At 32.6% G+C, this 10,031-nt stretch overlaps 1 pseudogene; it reads right to left on the bottom strand.

Annotated features, from left to right (window-relative positions):
• Positions 1–747: 747 nt before the first annotated feature.
• On the bottom strand, positions 748–9,247 carry LOC127722273 (uncharacterized; annotated as a pseudogene).
• Between the last annotated feature and the right edge of the window lie 784 nt (positions 9,248–10,031).

Consider the following 10,031-nt stretch of genomic DNA (forward strand, 5'->3'; position numbering starts at 1 on the left):
ACATCCTGTCCATGTGTAATACTTAATATATTCCAACAGATGACATTACACAAATTTTTCTTCTGTTAAATGAATGATTTGTATATCATCATAATTTGCTATTTATATAAACCACATTTTGGTATAATAATTATTTACCATATCAACATTGAATATTATGAATGTAGAATGAAATATGTCTACAGAATGATTGGTTTGAATCATTTAATTTATAAGATTTAGGAATCAAAATTTGTAATTATTTAAAAACCTACATTGAAATTGTTTTATATCAACACAACCACATTTGAATTATTTTATACTTTAGATTTCATAGCCATATTTGCATTTGTAAAAATATTTATAACTTGAAACAACAGTATATCATATAAAGAGAAATAAAGATTAAAGTTATATCATGAATATTGGTCATGATTTGTAAAACTCAGAACTGTCAAGTAAATTTAAGACACGATTCAAAATGTTCAGAATATGTCAAGCCATACTGAGAAAAAAATAAGAATGTCGAGAATGTCGAGAAATTTCAAGACAGTATTCAAATGTCAAGAATTTGTCAAGAAATTTTAAGACAATATTCAGAATGTCGAGAATATGTCGAGTAAATTTCATACAAATTTAATATAAATGAGAATTTGTCAAGAAAAATTAAGACACAAGTCATACTTTTGGAGAATGTCGAGTAAAAGTTCATGCAAATTAAGACAAAAACTGGTCTTTTTAGACTTTTAGACTTTTGTAGTGCTAGCAATAAGGGGATGAAAGCTTGGCAAGTTTTTAGCTTTTGCGTTGATGAAGTTTTCTTGCAGCAAATGAGAATTTGAATGGTAACACTGTTTAAGCAATAGTTCTGAAGTTACATTAGCAGCAATAAGTATTTTATCAAGCATATTTACATCATCTACAGCATTGTGTGCATTATATTCCTCCTTACAAAAATGTTGTGCTAAAAATGGCTGATTAAATTTTTCTATTTTTGGAAAGCCTGATCTTAAAACGGCCAATGAGTCTAAAATTACCATTACAATCTGAGTAAAATTATCAAACATTTTACAGTTATAAACAGCTATTGATAAAACCCGAAAATCAAAATTTTTCCCATTATGGGCTACAAGTACAGCATTACTGAATTGATCTAACCACATTAAAAATCAGATATGGCAACCTTTATATTAATAAAGTTTAGTTCAACCCCTTTGTAAAAAAGCTTTTGTCCATCCCAAACAATACCAGTCACCTTTTCGGCTTCATTTGACATTGGTAGCTGTGGTGGTATGTAACGGTTGAAACTGGTTTGTGTTTTGTGTTCTTTGGCAGCTATCTGTACTATGTGCGGAATCATATTTCTTCTGACTAAAAATATAAAGAAAATCAATGTTAAATTTTTTGTTTTTTTCCAAGATTATTGAGCTTGTTGAAGGTGCTAGTGATCATTATGAAATTGTGTTGGTGTTAGCAAGGGTAAAAAAACGGTCATATATGCCAGTCATGTCCTAAGATGAAACTATTTGTCCTAAACGAGTAATTGGGATTTAGAACAAATTTAATTTTTTTAAAGAAATAATTTCCGTCATTTCATTGACTCAATGTTTGAAATCGGATTTCTTAATCGCCATTTTGCCTGTCTTGTGTAAGTTGTGATCACTTGTTTTTGTTTATAATCCCTTTCCTGTAATAAAACTGCCACTCCAGTAGTTTGATAATTCTGAGGGCCAACCTAATATCTATATCAATGCCTCCGGGAATCATTGGCTAGTGATCGCTAATCACTTTTTACCTGTGGTTTTAATTCACATCTGACAGTGATCACAAGCTCAGAATAATATCTTAACAAAAATTGAAATTCCCTGACAAGTGTATTCATTATTCAATTACTTTTCAGCAAAGACAATCATCAAATCTGATTTAAACATTAAACCTAAATTTACGGAGAAAAAAGTATTTTTTCATGTGCTTTATTTACAAAATGAAAGAACCTTGGTGAGCGCGCTCACCTACCCCACGTCCCCACATTGTCATTGGAGAAATTAAAAATAAGTGTAAGAAAAAAAAATTGTATCAGAAAAAAAAATTGAATCATAATTTCCTGTCAATATGCACATCTACATAGTATGTTCTTATTATCTACACAGTTTCATGAAATTCTGTTTTGTGGTTTGAGAGGAGTTGCGATGACAAAAGGTTGCAGTAGTATATTGGGCAAATAAGTTCAAAGGGGCGTAACTCCTGGAAAAAAAATTGAATCGTAATTTCCTGTCGATATGCACATCTACGTAGTATGTCCTTATTATCTGAAAAGGTTTGATGAAATTCTGTTATGTGGTTTGAGAGGAGTTGCGATGACAAAAGGTTGCAGTAGTATATTGGGCAAATAAGTTCAAAGGGGCGTAACTCCTGGAAAAAAATTGAATCGTAATTTCCTGTCGATATGCACATCTACGTAGTATGTCCTTATTATCTGAAAAGGTTTCATGAAATTCTGTTGTGTGGTTTGAAAGAAGTTGCGATGACAAAAGATTGCAGTAGTATATTGGGCAAATAAGTTCAAAGGGGCGTAACTCCTGGAAAAAAAATTGAATCGTAATTTCCTGTCGATATGCACATCTACGTAGAATGTCCTTATTATCTGAAAAGGTTTCATGAAATTCTGTTGTGTGATTTGAGAGGAGTTGCGATGACAAACTGTTGCAGTAGTACATTAAAGTAAATAAGTTCAAAGGGGCGTAACTCCTAGAAAAAAAAATTGAATCGTAATTTCCTGTCGATATGCACAACTACATAGTATGTCCTTATTATCTAAAAAGGTTTCGTGAAATTTTGTTGTGTGGTTTGAGAGGAGTTGTGATGACAAGAAATAGGACTGACGGACTGACGGACTGACAGACTAACGGACTGACAGACTGACGGACTGACGGACGGACGGGTCAAAAACATTATACCCTCCGCAACTCATTGCGTGGGGTATAATAATACGCATGCGTGAAATTGTCTTCAGCAAATTTAATATTTAATCGTAAAATGCGAATTGATTTCATGCGAAATTAAACGAGTGCAACTATTGTCTGTTACATTCAAACACTTTTAAAGGTAATAAAATAAAAAAGCCATAAAAAGCCGGTGATTTCCTGTGATAAACAAAACAAATCCCGGAAATGAATCCAAAATTATTCGTACTTTAAATTTATCGCAAACTTCCAGTTTTAACTTTTATCAAATCGAAGAAACGTAAGCAATGTCTGAGAGATTTACCATTTTGAGTCATTAAAATCATTTCAATTTTAAACAATTGCCTTCCCTAAACTGTTCTTCATGGTAATGGTAAGACATTTACTTAGTAAATGCGATGGAACAGCAATACAAGTTCATTGATGCTATGAATTTAGTCAAGTTGACATCGACAATCTGGAAACGGGCACCAACTTTTCAATCATCTCAAAATGACCGAAATTGTGTGGAAAAATTTCCGGATCCTTGGGTGTTAGAATATTTTATCAATGTCATGTATGTTGAAGATATCCCTGCAACTTTTAAGATGAAGAACATCAATATAAGCATTGTTCCATTGATTAAAATTTGAATCAGGCTTAATATGTCTCATTGACGCACACCCAAATCCTTCCGTTTTCATATTGTCTACAGTATCCCTTTGTTACATAATTTATAAGGAACCTCTATTGTTACAATTAAGGAGCAATGATAAACAATGAAAGATATAATACAAAAGTTACCACTAGTTTTATATATATAGAGATTATTGTTGGTCTTCTTCACGAGATTGATTTTCTCACTATAGGCGTTAACGTCGAGAGTAAGAAACACGATTGAGTGAAGACGACCGAATATAATCTGTTTATTGCTGTTTTGCCTATGACTTTAGTGACGCTTGCGTTGACAATGCTTAGAGATTAGTAATAGTTTGAATCATTATCGCTGTTTTTGTGCAATGAAACCTCTTTCTTTTGAACTTCAAAGGAAAAATTAACAAAACAGCGATAATTTAAAATTGATGTCAATGTGCAAGTAATTATTTTTAAAATTATTCTTTTTCCGTTTATGGTTTCAGAAAAATAATTACTCAAATCTGTAGTTTCTAAATCAATGACTACAAAGGTTGGGTTGATTAAAGAGGGCACTGCCGTATATAAAGGCTTTGGGATAGCATCTGGAATCCTCTCAATGTCCTCAGCTTGGTCACTAAAACTTTTTTCTATAAAAGATAACAAAACACATGCATTATGGTATTTATAAACAAAGGACCCTTTCCATCCATTTCTAAACTTTCTTTATACCAGGGATTATGTAACTGTTGATATTGCCTTACATTTGTATATATGTGACACTGTCTACTTTAGCATAGAAATTTGAATACTACTCAAATCGCAGCTAGGGGCCATCTTGAAACTTGCATTGAGATGAGAATAAGTTCTCTATGTTAAAAATATCACTGTTATTTTCCGGATGTAGAACAGCAATAAAAGCGCTGTTCCTTGCCTGCAACTTATGTACCTTTTTTTGAACTTGCGTCAGGATCTTGTTAACCATATCCCTTCTAATCCATTACAATATATTCATGTTTTTGGAACAAAATTCCTAGTAAATCCCTATAAAAAATACTTGACTCATATTGCACTCACCAGATTCATAGCTGGCTCCTTCTGTTGCTTCACATGCTCCTTTGGAGGTAGTTCTTTCTTCTTTTAGTTTTAAACGTCTTAATTTTTGTTCTGGTAGTTTTTAATTTTTTTGCCTTTTTTCTCTTTCATTGTTTTTCTTTGAATTGTAAGGAACTGTAAAATTTCCAGGAGAAAGTTCATGTCTTTTGAATGTCTGTAAATACAAAAAAGATGTATATTTATCAAATATTTTGGTCTTGTATAATTACATCTTTAGGACTTTGTTAGGGGGAGGCTCAATCTTCAATAATCAAATATAATTCAATAATTTGTTTTCGCCTTTATTCAAAATACAAAAAAACAGGAGAAAAATTGTAGCAGAAGAATACGGATTTCATAATTTATAATGTTTGATCTTCAACACAGATTTTGTTTTGCTAAATAGTAATGCATTTCAATGATAAATCAAGGTTGTCATAACTATAAATCCCAGTATTTAAAAAAAAAATTCTGATAATACCATTTTTAAATTTACAGATAAATTCAATTGTCCAATTGTAGAAATATATTAGCTAAATGATGAATTGTAATTGGATTTCCAATTGAAATAGTCACTACATACAAAAATATTTCTTGAAATCAACCTATGAAATGACACCATGCAAAGGAATGACATGCAAGATAAACAGATAAAAATAACATAAAAGTTTCATTTTGATTAACCTCAGACAAGTAGTTTCTTCCTTCATTAATACAGGCAGCAGAGGCTTTGACTCGAAAATCCAAGCTTTCACTCTCTCCATAGTGCAGATGTTTTGGAGCACGCAAGGAAGCTGCTCTATTTGCATGCTCACATGCCTGGCTAGACCCTAAATCTGAATAAGAAGCTGCCTTCGATAGTCTTTACAGGGGTTCCTTGTTCGAGTAACTCCTTGACAGCCTGCATTCCTGCTTGGCTTTCCATCAATCTGGCTGACCCTCTGTGATTCCACACACATCTGTGTGGTCTTGGTTTTCTGACTGGCCTATTTCTCTTCCACCATTTGCATGTTCCACACGTACGATGTTTAACAATTGTTTTAATAATTTTATTGCCATACTCACGCTTGCTCATCAAAAATGTATGACCTACATGTACAGACATATAAATATTTTGCTTTTTTATATCAAAGAAAAATAGAAATTAGACGTGGAGAAATTGATTAAAATTGCCCTAGTGGTTTCAGACCAAAAAATCTCTATTAAATGATTTAAGAAATAATTCATGGTAGCCAACATTTATATTGTTTTTACCACAGTTAGGCACTTTATCAACTTGACAATCAATAGGCTTCCAGATTTTGTAAGAGCTAAGTATGTACCAAATGGAATGATGGACAGTAGCGTGACTAAATCCCTGTCTGTCAATGTCTGTCAAAATGTTATGATTTAAAAAAAATTAAATATACATTACCAGTTAAACTATCAAATCCCCTTTTCTGCCATCCATGGTCAGCACAAACAAGATTCATTTCTGTCGAAAAAAGCAAACACATTTAAAGATACACACTAAAAAACAACAATCAACATGTCAATATTTTAGTGGAAGAAATCATACAGGCAGGCTAAAAAAGTTTATATATTCTTCACATAAAAAAAACATGGTGGAACGTTGTGTTATTGCAAATGACGGTGTCTAAACTGAGACACTTTTCTGGACATTTTGAATTAAAATAATTCATGGTAGCCCCTAATTATATTGTTTTTACCACGGTTGAAGCTCAGGGTAAAATAATTGTCATAAGGTGCCTTACCGTGGTAAAAACAATATAAATAGGAGCTACCATGAATTATTTCTTAAGTAATGGAGATTGCACTGCAATTTTCAAGATGAACAACAATAAAAGGGCTATTCCTTTGTTTCAACGTTCTGTTTTGTCTCGTGATCTGGTTCACCATACCCCTTCATATCCATCATGATCATCTATAAGTACATTATTGAAGATATTTCTTTCACTTTCAAGATGAAGAACAGCATCAAAAGCATTGTTTAACCCCGCCACATTCTGTATGTATGTGCCTGTCCCAAGTCAGGAGCCTGTAATTCAGTGGTTGTCGTTTGTTTATGTGTTACATATTTGTTTTTTGTTCATTTTTTGTACATAAATAATTAAGGCCGTTGGTTTTCTCGTTTGAATTGTTTTACATTGTTAATTCGGGGCCTTTTATAGCTGACTATGTGGTATGGGCTTTGCTCATTGTTGAAGGTCGTACCACATCTTCTTTTTTATTTTTTCCTATGTTTAAATTATATATTCATGTAAATTCTGGATTTTGTGTCAATCTAATTTTCACCATATCCTTTCTTATGTTTACATTGTGTAATTAAAAGATCTATTTTCATCCTCTGCAGCATTCCTGTAAAATATTAAATACACATTTTTTATTAATGAAATTCACATCAATTGAACCAAGTTCAAACAGCAATAAAGTTAACGTTACACCAATTCCTATGATAACCCATTTTTGAGCTTATAATGTAAATTCGGAAACTATTTGCAAATATTGTGATAGAATGAAAATGGCAATGATTTAAGATTTGTTATAAAAAATTTATTAAAACCATCAATATATTCTGCATTACTATTAAATAACATTCTATGATACAATTTTCATGATTCCTAATAACAATCACACACAAAATTCACCCCCCCCCCCCAAACTCTTATTCATTTGATTAATAAAATGCTTCGCTGGGGCGCAGCTTGATACGACCGCAGAGGTCGAACCCTGAACAGTTGGGGCAAGTATGGACACAGAATTCAAGCTTGATACAGCACTGAATTTGGATTGTAATTAAATATTTGACACAGCATAGGTTTCTGACACAGAAGGAATGTGGTCTAAGAACTTAAAAAATTTTAATTTACCTATTCAAACCATATCATTATTATTTGCTTTTATATATAAATCAGAAATAACCAATTTAAAATGGAAAATTTTAAAGAAAAAAAATGAAAAAAAATCCCCCCCCCCAATATTTTGAACCTCCTTATGATTCATCACCCCCAAACTCACTCCCAGCCTTCCCTTTGTGGTATGGTACCTTGCAGTACAATTTCAGAGAGATCCATACACTTGAACACAAGTTATTGTCTGGAAACTAGAAAAATGCTTGTTTTTTGGCCCCTTTTTGGCCCCAAATTCCTAAACGTTTTGGGCAATTACCCCTAAACTCAAACCCAGCTTTCCCTTTGTGATATGGAACCTTGCGGTACAATTTCATAAAGATCCATACACTTACACACAAGTTATTGTCCTGAAACTAGAAAAATGCTTGTTTTTTTGCCCTTTTATGGCCCCTAATTCCTAAAATTTTGAGGGACTTACCCCCAAAATTAATCCCAGCCTTCCCTTTGTGGTATGGTATCTTGCAGTACAATTTCAGAGAGATCCATGCACTTGAACACAAGTTATTGTCTGGAAACTAGAAAAATGCTTATTTTTGGCCCCTTATTCCTAAACGTTTTAGGCAATTACCCCCAAACTCAATTCCAGCTTTCCCTTTGTGAAATGGAACCTTGTAGTATGATTTCATAAAGATCCATACACTTCCACACAAGTTATTGTCATGAAACTAGAAAACTGCTTGTTTTTTGCCCCTTTTTGGCCCCTAATTCCTAAAATATTGAGGCAATTACCCCCAAAATGAATCCCAGCATTCCCTTTGTGATATGAAACCTTGTGGTACAATGTCAGAGAGATTCATACACTTACACACAAGTTATTGTCATGAAACTAGAAAAATGCTTGTTTTTGCCCCTTTTTGTCCCCTAATTCCTAAAATTTGGAGGCAATTACCCCCAAAATCAATCCCAGCATTCCCTTTGTGATATGGAACCTTGTGGTACAATGTCAGAGAGATCCATACACTAACACACAAATTATGTCTGAAAGTTACAAAAATGCTTATTTTTGGCCCCTTTTTGGCCCCTAATTCATAAAATTTGGAGTCAATTACCCCCAAAATCATTCCCAGCTTTCCCTTTGTGATATGAAACATTGTGGTACAATGTCAGAGAGATCCATACACTAACACACAAGTTATGTCTGGAAGTTACAAAAATGCTTATTTTTGGCCCCTAATTCCTTAACTGTTGGTACCATAACCCCCAAAATCAATCCCCATCTTCCTTTTGTGGTATTGAACCGTATGGTAAAATTTCATAGAGATCCATCTAGTTAAACTAAAGTTAGAGTGCAAAAACCAATGTGTCTTCGGACGACAACGGACGACGACGACGCCAACGTCATACCAATATACGACCCCAAAATTTTTTTGCGGTCGTATAAAAGTGACTGTTTATAAGCAATAGTACTATAACTCGTCACTTTTGAACTTCAATAAAAAGGTGTTTAATTACATGTTCGAAATTTGTGTTAAGGTCATGCATTTGTCCAAAAATTTCCCTTCTTTAAAATAACAAAAAAACCTCTTATTTGTGTATGGTATCTACATGTATGATGTCTGGCAAAAATTAAAAAATACATGTATACATGAAAACTAACCTCATTTCAGCTTCAAATGCCTCTCTGTATCTTTGATCCATACTTAAATTGGCAAAACCTTCTATCATTTCCCCTGCTCTCCTTTCCATAACTTTTAAATTCTTATGAGAAATAGGTGGTAGGTTCAAAGTGGACAGTACATTGTTCACCCTCTGAGGACCACCTACAGTACAACCTGTGACTTCCTCTTAGTTATGTCCACCCTCTTGTATGGTCACCATCGAATGGTGGCCATTTATTGGGGTATCCAATCTTGAGATGTTGGCCATTTATTGGGGTCATAAAACATAGGTTGATGTTTTATCTAATTATGTTACCTGTTGAAATCAATCAGGGTCGAAGTTTTCAGCTTGTATGTTTCATTAACATTTACCTGTACAGGAAACTCAGGTGTCTTCTCAAATTGACATTTCACCTTTTCTTGAAAATGAAGAATAGAATGTTTATTTTAGTCTTTGTTAATTCATATCATTTGTTGATTTTTCTGTCTTTAAATTTACATATTTACCTTTTTTTCTAATGTTTTTATTTTTTTATGTTATAATTTTTATTTGTTTTTTTGCTTCTTATTCTTTTAATTTCTTCTTGGAAAGAATCTTGAGTAGAAATGACAAAAATTCAAATATAAGTTATTGACAAAAGAGAGAATCCTTACAATAATTATTTTTTCAGTAAAAAATTTTTTATTGTACATGATGTACCTGGTATTCTATTGTTCGTTTGCATTATTTAATGAATTATTATTAATTATAACTTATAATCATGCAAATGATATGTTTAAAGGAACCATGAAGCAAGTAATTTAACAAGCCAGTTTATTCACAAAGTTAAATTATCAATATCATGAATATAAATCCTTTTATAATAAATTTT

Source organism: Mytilus californianus, unplaced genomic scaffold (genome assembly GCF_021869535.1).
Source record: "Mytilus californianus isolate M0D057914Y unplaced genomic scaffold, xbMytCali1.0.p SCAF_12, whole genome shotgun sequence".
NCBI classification, from domain to species: domain Eukaryota; kingdom Metazoa; phylum Mollusca; class Bivalvia; order Mytilida; family Mytilidae; genus Mytilus; species Mytilus californianus.